We start from the raw sequence: 17,317 nt of genomic DNA on the forward strand, positions 1-17,317 counted from the left end.
TTTTTTTTTTTTTTTTTTTTTTTGCGGTACACGGGCCTCTCACTGTGCGGCCTGTCCCCTTGCGGAGCACAGGCTCCGGACGCACAGGCTCAGTGGCCGTGGCTCACGGGCCCAGCCGCTCCGTGGCATGTGGGATCCTCCCTGACCGTGGCACAAACCCGTGTCCCCTGCATTGGCAGGTGGACTCTCAACCGCTGCGCCACCAGGGAAGCCCTGTAAGTAGTCTTTTTAGAAAGTAATTTGAATAGTGTGTTAGATACAGCCTGAGCATTCAGGATATTTGAGATAGTAACATTTCCCTCATTGATGGTTAAGAATACTGAACTGGGCCTATGAAAAGTAGACAAAGTTGCCGCCATCATAGATATGCAGCAACAGCGTCGAATTGAGCTAAATTTAAGTCTCATTTAATGGAAAAGGGATTTGTTTGTTGTTCCTTGAACTTTTGAAGCATGGTCTAACCTAGATTTTGGAGTTCATTTGTTCTGAAAATTAAAAGGGATTTTTAGGTGGCTCATTTAATTATAGGTCTTCTGTGGAAGGAAAAGAACGTGGAAGAGGGATTAGCTGCATTTGTTTCTGTGGAAAGCTAGTAGTCAAAGGGAAATCCTAGATTATCTTTTTTTTCCCTTGAATTTCTGGAAGGAAAGAATTACTATAGGTCTTAATTAAAAACTGTATTATGTATGTATTGAAATGTGCAGAACCTAGGTACTGCTGCTTTTCTTTGTCCAGAATATTGCTGACATTGATCTGCAGTCATCTATTCTCCCTTTGTCTTTATTTCATCTTGTTGGGGTTTTAGGAGAGTATGGAGATGTAGCACATATGTTCAGTCGGCCCTGTTTGATTTTACTATGTAAATTGATGTTTTCATTTCTAAGGGGCAAAGAAAATGATGAACTTATCTGTCCTGATTATCTTTTGTTTGCTATTGTGGTAAAATATACATAACAAAATTTACAGTTTTAACCATTCTTAAGCGTTCAGTTCAGTGACATTAAATCTATTCACATTGCTGTACACCTATTACCATGCATCTCCAGAATTTCATCATTCCAAACTGAAACTCTGTACCTATTACTAAGCAATAACGCCATTCCCCTCCTCTAGTCCCTGGTTACCACTATGCTAATTTTTGTCTCTGTAGAATTTGACTATTCTAGGTACCTCATGTAAGTAGAATCATACAATGTTTGTCCTTTGTGGCTGGCTTACTTAACTTACCACAGTGTCTTCAAAGTTCATGTTGTAGCATGTTCCAGAATTTCATTCCTTTTAAAAAGCTGAGGGCTTCCCTGGTGGCGCAGTGGTTGAGAGTCCGCCTGCTGATGCAAGGGACACAGGTTCGTGCCCTGGTCCGGGAAGATCCCACATGCCGCGGAGCAGCTGGGCCCATGAGCCATGGCCGCTGAGCCTGTGTGTCCAGAGCCTGTGCTCCACAACGGGAGAGGCCACAACAGTGAGAGGCCCGTGTACCGCAAAAAAAAAAAAAAAAAAGCTGAATAATTATTCCATTTTATGTGTATATCACATTTTGTTTATCAGTTCATCTATTGGTGGACATTTGGGTTACCTTTTGGCTATTGTGAATAATGATGCTGTAAATGTGGCTGTATAAATATCTGTTTGAGTCTCTTCTTTCGGTTCTTTTAGGTATATTCCCAGACGTGGAATCAGTGGATCAAGTAGGAATTCCAGGTTTTTTGGTTGTTGTTTTTAAATTTATTTTTTTATTGAAGTATAATTGTTTTACAATGTTGTTAATTTCTGCTGTATAAGCAGAGTGACTCAATTATGCACATATATACATTCTTTTTTTTTTTTTTTTTTTTTTTTTTTTTAACTGTTGTGGCCTCTTCCGCTGCGGAGCACAGGCTCTGGACACACAGGCTCAGCGGCCATGGCTCACGGGCCCAGCTGCTCCGCGGCATGTGGGATCTTCCCGGACCGGGGCACGAACCCGTGTCCCCTGCATCAGCAGGCGGACTCTCAACCACTGTGCCACCAGGGAATCCCTGGCAGCCACAATTTGTTCTTCATTCCTTTAGTTTTGTCTTTTGGAGACTGTCACGTAAATGGAATAGTACATATGTAAACTTTTTGAGACTGGGTTTCAATCAGTATGATTCCTTTGAGATTCCTCCAAGTTGTTGCATTTTTTGAAAAACATTTATTGCTGAGTAGTATTCCAGTGTATGAATGTACTGCAGTTTATCGATTTACCTATTGAGGGAGATTTAGTTGTTTCACATATCTTGCAATTGTGAATAGAGCTGCTGTAAACATTCTTGTACAGATTTTATATGGACATATGTTTTTATTTCTGTAGGCAAGGTTTCTCAGTCTTGGCACTATGACATGTTGGTTTGGATAATTCTTCGTTGTGGAGGGCCATCCTTCACACTGTAGGACGTTTAACAACATCCCTGGCTTCTGCCCACTAGATAACAAAAGCACCTGCCCCCACCATTGTTAAAAAAAAAAAAAAAAAAAAAGTCCCAGAGGACAAAATAGCCTCTGATTGAGAACCTCTACTCTAAGGTAAATACCTAGGAATGGGATTGTTGGGTCATGTGGTAAATGTGTTGAATTTTATAAAAAATGGGCAAAACGTTGTCCAAATTGGATGTACCATTTTGCATTTCAACCAGCAGTACATGAGGATGCTTTGCATCCTTGTCAGCCCTTGATATTGTCAGTATTTTCTTGTTTGTTACTCTAATAGGAGCGTCGTGGTATCTCATTGTGATAGGGTACTCTTTATTTTCTTTTTTTTAATCAGTTCTTTATTTTGAAAAAAATCGACAGAAAAGTTGGAAAAAGTATAGTGAATACCTGTAAACACCTTGGTTATATTGACCTCTTGCCACATTTACTTTTTCTCTAGGTGTACTTTTAATTTTGCTGAACCATGAGAAAGTCATTTGCAACCATCATGATACTTCACCCCTGAACACCTTTACGTTACTTCTCCCAAGAAAAAGGATATTTTCCTGTAGGACCACGATAGTATGTGTTAGTATTTCTAAGAAAATTAACAATTCCATAATGTCATCTAATATATTCAGATTTTCCCAGTTATCACCGAAAGTCTTTGGTGTTTTGTCTCTAGGATCCAGTCAAGGTTCACACATTTAGTTGTTTTGTCTTTTTAGTGTCTTGATCTAGAACAGTACTTTTGCCTCTTTAGTTTTTCTTCTTTTTTTTTTGCCACGCAGTGCAGCTTGCAGGATTTTAGTTCCCCAACCAGAGATTGAACCCGGGCCCTGGCAGTGAAAGTGCCGCTCCTGACCACTGGACTGCCAGGGAATTCCCTTGCCTTTTTAGTTTTTCAGTGTTAATTTTTTAAGAGTCTAGGCTAGGTAACTGGTAGAGTGTCATGTATTTTGGATATAATTATTTTCTCATTATTAGATTCAGGTCAAACATTTTGGGGGCAATAATACTAGTCTACGTGATATTGTATACTCTTTTTTTCCATTATATTGGGTGGCACATCAATGGTGGAATGTCACTCTAACGATGTTGGTAAGTTTATTTACTTGGTTAATGTGATACTATAAGATCTCCATAACAATCGTATACTTTTCACTTTGTAATTAGTAAGTAATATGTGGTGTAATACTGTGAGGCCATATAAATATCCTGTTTTCTAATACCCTTTCATCCATTGGTTTTACTATTGTATTAGTTATCTATTGGTACATAACAAATTATCCCAAAATTTAGCTGCTTAAAATAACAAACTTTTTATCTTACATGGTTTCTGTGGGACAGAAATTCAAAAGTGGCTTAGCTGGATGGGTCTGACCCTGGATCTCTTGAGGTCACAGTCAAGATGTTGGCTGAGGCTGCAGTTATCTGAAGACTACTAGGGCTGGAGAATTAGCCTCTAAGGTCTTTCTCATGTGGCTGGCAGGTTGGTGCTGGCTCTTGGCAGGAGGCCTCAGTTCCTTGCCACATAGCTTGTTTCCCTGAGAACAAGTAACCCAAAAGAGCAAGTGGCATTGCATTTTTTTAAAAAAACTGTGGTAGAGTACACACGATAATAAATTTACCATAGTAATCATTTTTAAGTGTATATGTTTCAGTGGTATTAAGTACATTCATATCATTGTGCAGTCATCACCACCATCCACCCCCAGATCTCTTTTCATCTTGCAAAATTGAAACTCTGTACCCAGTCAACAGTAACTCCCCATTTCCTCCTCCTGTGAGTCCAGTTAACCACCGTTCATTCTGCTTTCTGTCTCTGATTTTGACTACTCTTGGTACCTCATATAAGTGGAATCATCTTTTTGTGGCTGGCTATTTCACTTAACAAAGTATGTCCTTAAAGTTCATCCCCATAGTAGCACATGTCAGAATTTCCTTCCTTTTTGAGCCTGAATAATAATCCATTGTATGTATTTACCACATTTTGCTTATCCATTCATCTGTTAATGGACACTTGGGTTGCTTTCACATTTTAGGCATAATGAATAATGCAGCTGCTATGTACAAATACCTCTTCAAGACCTTGCTTTCCATTTTTGGGGGGTATATACCAAGAAGTGAAATTGCTGGATCATATGGTAATTCTGTTTAAAAATTTTTTGGAAATGCTATACTGTTTCCCACAGCAGCTTACTGTTTTACATTCCTACCAGTATGCACAAGGGTTCTAGTTTCTCCACATTCTTGACAACATTTTGTTATTTTCTGGGGTTTTTTTTGGTAATAGCCATCCTAATGGGTGTGAGGTGGTATCTCATTGTGGTTTTGATTTGTGGCATAGTGGTGTTGAGTATCTTTTCATGTACTTAATGGCCATTCTTCTTTGGAGAAATGTCTATTAAAATCTTTTGTCCATTTTTGAATTGACTTGGTTTTTTTGTTGAGTGAGGAGTTCTCTGTATATTCTGGATATTAATCCCTTAGATGAATGATTTGAAAATAATTTCTTCCATTTTGTAGGTTGCCTTTTCACTCTTTTGATAGTGCCCTTTGGACATGTTTTAAATTTTCATGAAGTCCAGTTTGTCTATTTTTGTTGTTGTTGTTACCTGTGCCTTTGGTGTCATATATAAAAGTCGTTACCAAATCCAGTATTGTGAAGCTTTTGCTCTATTTTTAAAAGTTTATAGTTTTAGGTCTTTCTTGCATCTAAGTCTTTGACCCTTTTTTTTAAAAAAAATATTTATTATTTATTTGGTTGCACCAGGTCTTAGTTGTGGCAGGTGGGCTCCTTAGTTGTGGCAGGTGGCCTCCTTAGTTGCAGCAGGTGGGCTCCTTAGTTGCAGCAGGCAGGCTCCTTAGTTGTGACTCACCAACTCTTTAGTTGTGGCATGTGGGCTTCTTAGTTGCAGCAGGTGGGCTCTTTTTTTTGGTTTTTGTAAGTGGTGGTAGGTAACAGTCTAACATTGTTTTGCAAGTGGATATCCAGTTTTCGCAGAATTGTTTGTTGAAAAGACTGTCCTTTCCCCATTGAAAGGTCTTGGCACCATGTCAAAAATCATTTTGCCAGGGAATGGTGTGGGAGAGGGGGGTTGGGGGGAAGAATCATTTTGCTATATATGTAAGAATTTATTTCTGAGCTCTCTATTCCAATAGAATAAGTCTATATGTCTGTATTTGTGCCACACTGTTTTGATTATTGTAGCTTTGTACTAAGTTTTGAAATCAGAAATGTGAGTTCTCCAACTTCGTTGTTCCTTTTCAAGGTTCTTTTTGCTATTTAGGGTCCCTTGAGATTCCATATGAATTTTAGGATGGATTTTCTATTTCTGAAGGAAACATCATTAAGATTTTGATGGGATTGCATTGAATCTGTAGATTGCTTTGGGTAGTATTGACATCTTAACAATATTTAGACTTCCGGTACATAAACACAGGATGTCTTTCCATTTATTTGTGTGTCTGTTAATTTCTTTCAGCAGTGTTTTGTAGTTTTCAGGTTACAAGTCTTTTACCTCATTGGCTAAGTTAATTCCTGAGTGTCTTACTATTTTTGATGCTGTTAGTAAATGAAATTGTTAATTTCCTATTCAGATTGATAGTGTATAGAAATGCAATTCATTCGTGTTGATTTTTTATATCTTACTGCTTTGCTGAAATTCATTTATTAGTACTAATAGTTTTTGCATGTGGAATCTTTAGGGTTTTTTACATGTAAGATATCATCATCAAACAGAATTTTTTACTCCCTTTCCAAGGTGTATACTTTTTCTTTTTCTTGCCTAATTGCTCTGGCTTGGACTTCCAGTACTGTATTGAATAGAAGTGTTGAGAGTGGCCATCCTTGCCCTTGTTCTTGATCTTAGAGGAGAAGCTTTCATTCTTTCACTGTTGGGTATGATGTCAGCTGTGGGTTTTTCATATATGGGCTTTATTATGTTGAGGTGGGTCCCTTCTATTCCTAATTTTTTTTTTTTTTTTTGTCATGAAAGGGTGTTGAATTTTGTTAGGTACTTTTCCTCCCATCAGTTGAGACAGTCGTGTTTTTTTTCCCCTTCATTCTGTTAATGTGTATTACATCAGTTGATTTTCATATGTTTAACCATCCTTGCATCCCAGGAATAAGTCCCATGTGGTCATGGCATATAATCCTTTTAATATGCTGAGAAATGTCTGTTTCTCCCTTTATTTATTTATTAAAAAAAATTTTTTTTTAACTTGGCCACACTGTGCAGCTTGCAGGGTCTTAGTTCCCCAACCAGGGTTTAAACATGCACCCTCAGCAGTGAAAGCGTGGAGTCCTAACTGCTGGACCATCAGGGAATTCCCTCTCCCTTTAAATATGTGTTTTTGCTTCATATATTTGGATGGTCTGTTATTAGGTACATAAATGTTTATAATTATTGTTATATTCTTGCTGTATTGGATCTTTAATAAATTATGCCCTTTGTCTCTTATAACCTTTTTTGATTTAAAGTCCATTTTATGGACTTTAAAGTGACATTAGTATAGTCACTTCTTCCTTTTGGGTACTGTTTACATAGAGTATCTTTTTCCATCCTTTCACTTTCAACCTGTTGGTGTCTTTGGATCTAATGTAAGTCTCTTGTAGACAGCATATAATTAGATCATGTTTTATTTTTATTTTTTTTAAGTTTTATCTTTTTTTAGCCACACCATGCGGCTTGTGGGATCTTAGTTCCCTGACCAGGGATTGAACCCGGGCCCTTGGCAGTGAAAGCATGGAGTCCTAACCATTGGACCACCAGGGAATTCTCAATTAGATCATGTTTTAAATCCATTCTGCCAATCTGTCTTTTGATTGGAGAGTTTAATCCATTTGTATGTAATTGCTGAGAAAGGAGGACTGACTTGCTCATTTTACTGTTTGTTTTCTATATGCCTTATAGTTTTTTTGACCCTCATTTCCTTCATGACTGTTATTGTGTTTAGTTTATATTTTGTAGTGAAACATTTTTATTTTTTCATTTCCTTTTGTGTATATTCTATAACAATTTTCTCTGTGGTTACCATGGGAATTACATTTAACATCCTAAAGTTATAATACTCTAATTTATAATAGCTTAATTTCAATGACATTCAAAAACTGCGCCTTTACTGCTTTGTTACCACCGATTTCAGTTACTGATATCACAAAATGCATCTTTATACATTGTGTGCTGTGGCATTGCCTTTAATGATATGGTCTCTGAAGTTGCATATTGTCACTTCCTGCCACATTCTGTTGATTAAAAGAGAGTCACTAAATCTGGCCTACATTCAAAAGGCATGGGATATTAGGTTCCATCTTTGTCAGGGAGGAGTGTCAAATAGTTTGTAGACATATTTTAAAATTCGGGGACTTCCCTGGTGGCGCAGTGGTTAAGAATCCACCTGCCAATGCAGGGGACACAGGTTTGATCCCTGGTCTGGGAAGATCCCACGTGCTGTGGAGCAACGAAGCCCATGCGCCACAACCACTGAGCCTGTGCTCTAGAGCCCCCGAGCCACAACTACTGAATCCCGTGCGCCTGGAGCCCATGCTCCGCAACAAGAGAAGCCACTGCAATGAGAAGCCCGCACACCGCAACGAAGAGTAGCCCTGATCACTGCAACTAGAGAAAGTCTGCACGCAGCAACGAAGACCCAAAGCAGCCAAAAATAAATAAATAGATTTATTTTTTTTTAAATGCTAACATCTGTTCTTGCCTGGCTCAGTTATTTACATTAGAGGTTCTAAAATGATGATTCTTTCATTCCTTCATTATTAAGCTGAGCTGAATTTTGCTGGGAAACTCAGTCCCCATGACAAGTCTCCAAATAGTATTTCCTGTTCCTGTTTTTTATTACATTTTAATATTTTTTATTTTTATCTGAAAATCTGGTTTATTAGATTACTTAACATTTCTGTGCCTGTTTCATCATTAAAATGAAATGGGTGTAGTAATATCTACCTTAGAGGGAGTGTATTAATTTCCTGTGACTGCTGTAACAAATTACCACAAACTTAGCATCTTAAAATAACAAACTTGGGACTTCCCTCGTGGTCCAGTGGTATAGAATCTGCCTTCCAATGCAGGGGACGCGGGTTCCATCCCTGGTCAGGGAACTAAGGTCCCACATGCTGAGGGGCACCTAGAGCCCACGTGCTCTGGAGCCTGTCCGCCACAGCTAGAGAAGAGGAAACCCGCACACCACAAGTGGAGAGAAGTCAGAGTGCCACAGCAACAGATCCCGTATGCCGCAGCTAAGACCCGACACAAAAATATAAAAAATAAAAATTTTAAAAAGCTACTTTAAAATAACAGAAACTTTTTTCTCACGGTTCCAGAGGCCACAAGTCTGAAATCAAGGTGTCAGAAGGGCCCCGTTCTGTCCAGAGCTCTAGGAGAGAATTCTTCCTTGCCTTTTCCAGCTTCTCGTGGCTCCAGATATTCCTTGGCTTGTGGCTGCATGATTTTAATCTCTGCCTGTCTTCATATGGCCCTCTTCTCTCCTCTGTGTCTCTTATAAGGACAGTTGTCATTGGATTTAGGGTCCACCTGGATAATCCAGGATGAACTTATCTTGAGATTGTTATTATTTTTTTCCCCTCTGCCACCTGGCATGTGGGATCTTAGTTTCCCGACCAGGGATGGAAGCCATGCCCCCTGCATTGGCAGCGTGGAGTCTTAACCACTGGACTGCCAGAGAAGTACCAAGATTCTTAATTATATCTGTAAAGACACTTTTTTCCAAATAAAGTCACATTCATCGGTTTCAGGGAATAGGATGTGGACATATCTTTTTGGGAACCACTATTCAACCCACTACAGGGAGAGTCTATTAAATGAGTTACCACATGTAGAGTTCTTTAAAACTGTTTACAGCATGTGATTATTCAACAGACGAATTATTTTTTGTCATTATGATGCTTGTGATTTATAGCAGCCTCCTGAATTTAATACTTTCTCTCCTTTATACTGCTATTTTAGCAGTTTAAATTTCCATACCTGTCACGCATACCTAGGGTGACTGTATCTCATGGTTTGCCTAGTATACTCCTGGTTTATTCCTGTTGACTTCTAACTGACCAAGAGTTCAAATTTTTTTATATATTCTTTCTTTCTCAACTCCATCTGAATTCCAAGGGTGCCAACCCTGGTTATGATTTTTGGTTTTTTGTTGTTTTTTTCCTCACTGCACAGCTTGCAGGATATTAGTTCCCCAACCAGGAATTGAACCTGTGCCCCCTGCAGTGGAAGCACGGAGTCCTAACCACTGGACCACCAGGGAATTCCCTGTGTTTTGTTTTTTGCTCTTTGTGTTGCGTTGTCATGAATATGTTTTATGCTCACAAGTTTGTATAGTTACCCCAAACTAGTTGGCTTTTTTTTTTTTTTTTTTTTTTGGGGCCGCGGGCATTGGCTTTTGAAGTAAAATTTTTTGCCTTTTTTCACTTAAAAGTTTTTCTACTTTTCACTTTGTCCATGGTGCTGGTCAGTTTTCTAGGTTATTATGTAGTCTTTTGGGTTTTCTGTGAAGACATTCACATTGCCTGTGAATTACAAGTTTTGTTTCTAATGTAAAAGCAGAGCTAGGGCTTGGTGCCCCTTTTGTTGATTTTTATAGTCAATTCTTTTTCTGTTGTGCTAATTTCTCCTCTGTGACCTGTTAGTTGACTAAACTTGAGGAAGTCCCCTATTCTCTTCCTGTTGTCTTTTCACCCACAAGTGATTGTCTTCTGGGTCATCTTGTCTGAATTTCCCCTCCCCACAAAGTCAAAATTATTTACTACCACTTGTACTTCCTTACTCATGTGAGGAAATTTTTACATATAGAGAGTACAGTGTCAGGACTTCCCTGGTGGTCCAGAGGGTAAGACTCTGTGTTGGGACTTCGCCAATGCAGGGGGCCCAGGTTTGATCACTGGTCAGGGAACTAGATCCCACGTGCATGCTGCAACTAAGAAGTCCACATGCTGCAACTAAGAAGTCCGCATGCTACAACTAAGAAGTAGATCCGGCTTGCCGGCAACTAAGACATGGCACAGCCTAAATAAATAAATATTAAAAAAATATATATAGTACAGTGTCAGTTTTCTGTAATTCTGATTATTATGGCTCTCCCTCGCATTTTAATTTCTAGGCAGGCAGAAGCCCTCTTTGTAAGTCTGTGCTGTTTGCTATTATGACGGGAAGCTTTCTGCAGAGTATATTTGTTGGCTGCTTTTATATTGTCATCATAGACCTAAGAACAACAACAACAACAGCAAAATTACCCTTTATTACCTCACTTATTCACAAAGAGGCTCTTATGTATAGGTTACTAGTGCTCCCATTTATTTGGAGAAATGCTGGAAGATGGTGAGTGCTTTGGATTGTAATCGATATTTTTAAGTCTTTTAATGTCTCAGTAAGAAAGTTATCCTACATTCAAGGAGTTAGAGAAAAATTCATTTTGAGTATAATAACTTGTTCATGTTTATTTTGATTCAACATATATTTGAGAGCTTACTATTAACATACTTAAGATACTCTGTAAGGTTCTAGTGATGTAAAGATGAATTGCCTTGACCTCAAGAAGACAGTTTGGAAGGTGAGAGGGATTTGCAAACAGATAAGAAGAGACAGCTGTTGAACACTTAACTGGGTTTAAGCCTTTCTATATAACTTTACAGGTATTATCTCAGCCTTTAAACCGAAACTACAATTAAGTTATCCCTGTTGTATGGATGAAGAAAGTAGTTCAATAATTTGCTTAAGTAATGGTGCTGAGATGTGGATCTAGATTTATTTGACTCCAAAGCCTGCACATTTAATTACTGTGTTATAATATCTCTTGGGATACATGCTATAGGGTAGACTAGAAGAAGAAATTATTTCTGCTTTGAAGTTTAGGGGAGGCTACCAGATGAGATGCTTGAGCAGAATGTTGATGGATAAGAGAAGACCAGATCACTGGGAATTTAGGGAAATTGCGGGGCAAAGTTTGAAGAGAAGGAACAGGATAAATAAATCACAGAAGTATTAAACAGATGACATTTTGGGGAATGAACCTCACTTCTGTGTGATTGGAGCATGGGGTCTGTGTGGGAGAATGGTATGTGAAGTACAAGAATAGGCAAGCCAGGATCATGGCAGATCTTCAGAGGTGTAGAAAGTTCATTTTAAAAATCCTTTGACAACACTGTGTGGACAGATTGGGGTAAGGCAAAGAGAAATACTGAAATGAGTACGATAGTTCAGGGAGAGCCAAATGAAGGGAATAGTAATGGGGATAAAGAGGAAGATGTTTAATTTTTTTTTAATTAAAAAAATTTAAAAGCTATTCCACCCATATCCAACTGTTTTATTCTAATGTCTTAAGAAATTTTGCCTCTTCCGTATTTCCTAGTTTTAAGCCATCATGGTGTGATGTATGTAGGATGTTATCGTTTTTCACATTGATGCTTGAGAGCAGGTGTTAGCAAACTATGACCCGTGGGAGGAATCTGGCCCTCTGCCTGTTTTTATAAATAAAGTGTTATTGGAATAAAATACATTTTATGTGTTGTCTGTGACCACTGTCACACTACAGTGGCAGTTGAGCAGTTGTGACAGAGATCATACGGCCCACAACTGTGAAATATTTACTCTCTGGCCCTTTACAGAAAAACTTTGCAGAGCAGCAGATTGAAGACATTCTTTGATCTAATAACTAAAGTGCACGTGATAGTGCTTACTTAATACTATATATTGGGCTTTGTTAACTAGGTGACTGACCACATCAGTCATTCAGAATCTACCCATAGTGTATTTGGAAATTTTTTGAACCCAGGCCATGGCAGTGAAAGCGCCAAGTCCTAACCACAGAACCACCAGGGAATTCCCATGGAAATTATATTAATTAGACTCTCCCAAATTGCAAGGTTTTTTAGGTAATGGGAGGTTAATGTAAAGTTGTTTATGAAATTAAAGAATGGAAAACTCAACTGCATAGTCAGGTTTCAAAAGGAAAAACAGGACATGTTGCTAGTCAGTCCTCACAAGGACCGAAAAGTAGTTTAAAGCTGCAAAGTTATTCAAGATTACAGCATAGCCATGGCAACCAAGTTATTTTGTCAGCCTGGCAGTGCAGGTATCAGTTGATTCCCAGTTCCAGTGCTCTGACAAACTGAAATCTGTGTACAGATCTTGCAATTTCACACTACTCAAGAGCTGACCAAACTGGTGTTGGGGAGAGTTTTCATGATAGTTACTTCTTTACCCTAAATTTTTTTTTTAATGGCACTCTGTTTTTGTTTAATGAATATTCTATCTTTTCATCTCTCTGAGGATATTAATATATTTTGCTTTTCTTTGGCATCACTTTTCTTGATAGAAGCTTTCCACAACTTTATCATGTTTAAGGATGTGGGCAGACTGGGGGCTGTGAGTGCATGTAGAGAGGAGAGGGCTTGTTAACTGAGAACCTCACTATAGGGTTACCTGGTGGACTGTTTGGGGAACTTGGTAAGGCTTGTCCTATCTCCTGCCTGGGTGGTTAAGTCTTGGCTACAGTGAGCTGGGAGCCTAGTGGGAAAAAAGGATGGGAATTTAGTCATTCCGTTTGCATATGTTCCTTTAATTCTTGTGTTCTTGATACTGTTCTTCAGCCTTCAGCTGTGCCTGGCATCTTCCATTGCAGAGATGCTTGAGGGAAAAAAAAAAACAGACCTGAGCCTTTTGGTGTCAAGTAGGGGATTTAGGAATCAAAATGCTTGGTAAGCAGCTTTCAACCAATTCTGCTTCTGTGTCCCAACTTTACTTCCTACTTCCAAAATTGACTGGTATCTTCTCTTGGAGGCACTGCAAGTAAACAAACCATCTTGGTTCTTGGCTTTTCCCTGTTGCCAGCATAGGACAGGAGTCTGCTTTATTGAGTGTGCTGTCAAATAGCATTTGTCCATCTGCTTTGTAGCTTACTGAAGTTATTGTACTTGTTTGTTGTTACCTCTACTTCTCTTTTTCCTGACCTTTATTACTATTATTACTTTTTTAATTTTTAAAATTTCTTCACCAGAGTTTAGGGGAAATTTGAAAGGGGATTCAGATGCACATGTGTAATCTATCATCATCTTGTGAAAGTCCTTTCCCCACATACTTTTTTTTCCTTTTTGTTTACTTGGATTCATACATTTTTCCCTCAAATATTTTTTTCTCGGTAGTGATTTGGAATTTGTGCAGTTTTTATTTTTTTACTGCTTCTCTTTGAAATTGTTTTAATTGATTGATTGTTTGCCACGTGGCTTGTGCCATCTTAGTTCCCTGACCAGGGATCGAACCCATGCCCCCAGGGCAATGAAAGCACAACCTTAAGCACTGGACCTCCAGGGAATTCCCTGAAATTTTGACCTGCGTATTAACTTCACAAAACTGATCAGTATCTTTGCCTTGGCCTGAACAATACAAGGATCTTGGAACAATTAACTCCAGTTACCTCCATTCCTGACTTTAATGCTGTTATTCAGTATTTTAGCTTTGTATTTTTAAATCCCCAAATAAGACATTGTTTTGTGTATTTTTAAAAATTCTTTATTAAAAATTATTTATTTAGGCTGCGCCGGGTCTTAGTTGTGGCATGCAGGATCTTCTTTGTGCGATCTTTAGTTGCGGCATGCGGGCTCTTAGTTGTGGCATCAGCCTTCTTAGTTGTGGCATGTGGATTCTTAGTTGCAGCATGCATGTGAGATCTAGTTCCCTGACCAGGGATCGAACCTGGGCCCCCTGCATTGGGAGTGTGGAGTCTTACCTGCTGGACCACCAGGGAAGTCCCATGTTTTGTATATTTTAGATTTACCTAATGTTTACCACTTCCTTAGTCACTTTTATATCTTGAGTTGCAGAGCTTCCTTTGAGGATCATTCTACTTATTCTTCAGGTACATCCTTTAGAAATTCTTCTAGTGACGGTCCATTGGTAGTAAAATATTTTAGTCTAGAAAAAATTTTTCCTCTAAATTTTGTTTCTTGTTTTAAACACCTTTATTGAGATATAGTTCGCATACCATACAGTATACCTATTTAAAATGTACAATTCAGTAGCTTTTAGTATATTCAGAGTTGTGCGTCCATCACCACAATCAATTTGAAAACATCATTGCCTCCCAAATAATCCCGGTGCCCCCTTAGCTGTCACTCTCAATCTACATCCACTCAGCCCTAGCCCTAGGCAGCTAATAATTGACTTACCATCTCTGTAGATTTGTCTGCTTTGGGCATTTCATATAAATGGAACCATAAAATATATTGTCTTTTGTGACTGGCTTCTTTTACTTAGCATAATATTTCAAGGTTTATCCCTGGTATAACATTTAACGAGTGCTTCATTTCTTTTTATTGCTGAATTTCTTTTTATTGTATGGATATACCACATTTTATTTATCTGTTCATTAGTTGATGGACATTTGTGGTGTTTCTGTTTCTGGCTATTATGAATAATGCTGCTGTATACAGTTATGTTCAGGTTTTTGTGTGGACATATGTTTTCGTTTCTCTTGGGAATATACCTAGGAGTAGAATTACCTATTACCTATTTTGAGGAACCATAAAACTTTATTTCACTGCAGCTGCACTACTTTACATTTTTACTAGCAATGTGTGAGGGTTCTTCATATCCTTGTCAACACTTGTTACTTATCATTTTGAATAGCTCTCCTAGTAGGTGTAAAGTGGGTATCTCATTGTGGTTTTTATTTGCATGTCTCTGGCTAATGATGTTTAGCATCTTTTCATGTGCTTATCGGTCATTTGTATATCTTCTTTGGAGGAATGCCGTTTCAGTCCTTTAGACAATTTTGTAGTCATCTGTCTTTTTGTGTTGAGTTGTAAAAGCTCTTTATATATTCTAGATACTTATATTGGATATATGATTTACAAAGATTTTCTCCCATTTTGTGGGTGGGCTTCTCACTTTCTTGATGGTGTTTTTGAAACACAAGAGTTTAAAACTTTGATTTATATCCAGTTTTTATGTTGTTGGTTTTGGTGTTATAGCTAAGAAACCATTGTCTATCTAATGCAGCGTCACATAGAATTATACCTGTTTTCTTCTACCAAATTTTTAGTTTTAGCTCTTGCGTTTAGGTGTATGATCTAGTGTGAGTTAATTTTTGTCCATGGTTGTGAGGTAGGGATCTCTTGAACATGAATATCCATTAGTTCCAGGACCATTTGTTGAGAAGTTTGTCTTAGTACCCTTGTCAAAAATCAGTTGGTCATAGATATTTGGGTTTATTTCTGAACTCAATTCTATTCCATTAATCTGTATATCTATGCTTATACCAATAACACACTGTCTTGATTACTGTAGCTTTGTAGTAAGTTTTGAAATTGGGAAGTGTGAATCCTCTGACCTTGTTCTTTTTTGAGATTGTTTTGACTATTCCTGGTCCTTTGTATTTCCATATGAAGTTTGGAATCAGCTTGTGAATTTCTGCAAACAGGCAGTTGGGATTTTGATAATGATTGTGTTTAATTTGTAGATCATTTGGGGGTTAATCTGTAGATCATTTGGCGGACTCTTACCATCTTAACAATGTCAAGTCTTCTAATCCACGAACATTGGATGACTTTATATTCATCTAGGTCATCTTTATTTTGGGGGGGGGGGGGCTGCGTTGGGTCTTCGTTGCTGCGCACGGGCTTTCTCTAGTTGCAGCGAGCGGGGGCTGCTCTTTGTTGTGGTGCTTGGGCTTCTCATTGCAGTGGCTTCTCGTTGCGGCTCACGGGCTCTACGCGCGTGGGCTTCAGTAGTTGTGGCTCGCAGACTCTAGAGCGCAGACTCAGTAGTTGTGGTGCACGGGCTTCGTTGCTCCGTGGCATGTGGGATCTTCCCGGACCAGGGATTGAACCCATGTCCCCTGCATTGGCAGGCGGATTCTTAACCACTGTGCCACCAGGGACGTCTCTAGGTCCTCTTTAACTTTTAGTTTTACACTTCTTTCGTTGAATTTTCCTAAGTATTTTATTATACTATTGTAAATGGAATTCTTAATTTCACTTTCAGATTTTTCATTGCTACTGTATAGAATTACATTGGCTTTTGTATGTTGATCTTATATCTTACAACTTTGCTGAACTTATTTTATATATATATATATATTTTTTTTTTTTTTTTTTTTTTTTCCTGTGGTATGTGGGCCCCCCACTGTTGTGGCCTCTCCCGTTGCGGAGCACAGGCTCCGGACGATTGGCAGGCGGACTCTCGACTACTGCGCCACCAGGGAAGCCCATATTGTGTTTTTTGTGTGGAGTCTTTTATTTGGGGGGGAGGTGTCGCACTGCGCGGCACGCTGTACTTAGTTTCCCCACCAGGGATCCAACCCGTGTCCCCTGCAGTGGAAGTGTGGAGTCTTTACCACTGGACTGCCAGGGAAGTCCTTGTGTGGAGGCTTTATTGAGTTTTTTATATATAAGATCATGTCATCTGGGGACAGAGATAATTTTCCTTCTTCCTTTCCAATTTGGGTGCCTTTTATTTCTTTTTCTTACCTTAATTGGTTTTGCTAGGACTTCCAGTACTGTGTTGACTAGAAGTGGTAAGAATGGGCATCCTGTCTTGTTCCTAGTATTAGAAGAAAAGGTTTCAGTTTTTCACCTTTGAGTGTGATGTTAGCTGTGGCCTTTTCATATGTAGCTTTTATTTTATTGAGGTAATTTCCTTCTATTCCTAATCTGACAGTTTTTATCATGAAACAGTATTGAATTTTGTCAAATGCTCTTCTGCGTCAGTTATGATGATCATGTGATTTTTACCCTTAATCTTTTAATGTGGTATAACACATTTATTATCTTTCTCTTTTTTTTTTTTTTTTTTTTTTTTTTTTTTTTTAAAAATATTTTATTTTTTTTTCACGGTAGGCGGGCCTCTTACTGTTG

General features: G+C 38.5%; 1 protein-coding gene across 2 annotated transcripts in view; it reads left to right on the forward strand.

Moving 5' to 3' along the window:
* The window catches only part of ITCH (itchy E3 ubiquitin protein ligase), a 112,066-nt gene that overhangs the window by 10,930 nt on the left and 83,819 nt on the right, over nucleotides 1–17,317 (forward strand). The window contains exon 3 of one of the 2 annotated variants that reach the window (XM_024742887.1): nucleotides 1,657–1,688. The exons of the other annotated variant lie outside the window; for it this stretch is intronic. The gene's annotated coding sequence lies outside the window, so the exon portion shown is untranslated. The remainder of the gene's footprint in view (nucleotides 1–1,656; nucleotides 1,689–17,317) is intronic. 2 annotated transcript variants of the gene reach the window in all.

This window comes from Neophocaena asiaeorientalis, unplaced genomic scaffold (assembly GCF_003031525.2).
Source record: "Neophocaena asiaeorientalis asiaeorientalis breed wild unplaced genomic scaffold, Neophocaena_asiaeorientalis_V1.1 scaffold82, whole genome shotgun sequence".
NCBI classification, from domain to species: Eukaryota; Metazoa; Chordata; class Mammalia; order Artiodactyla; family Phocoenidae; genus Neophocaena; species Neophocaena asiaeorientalis.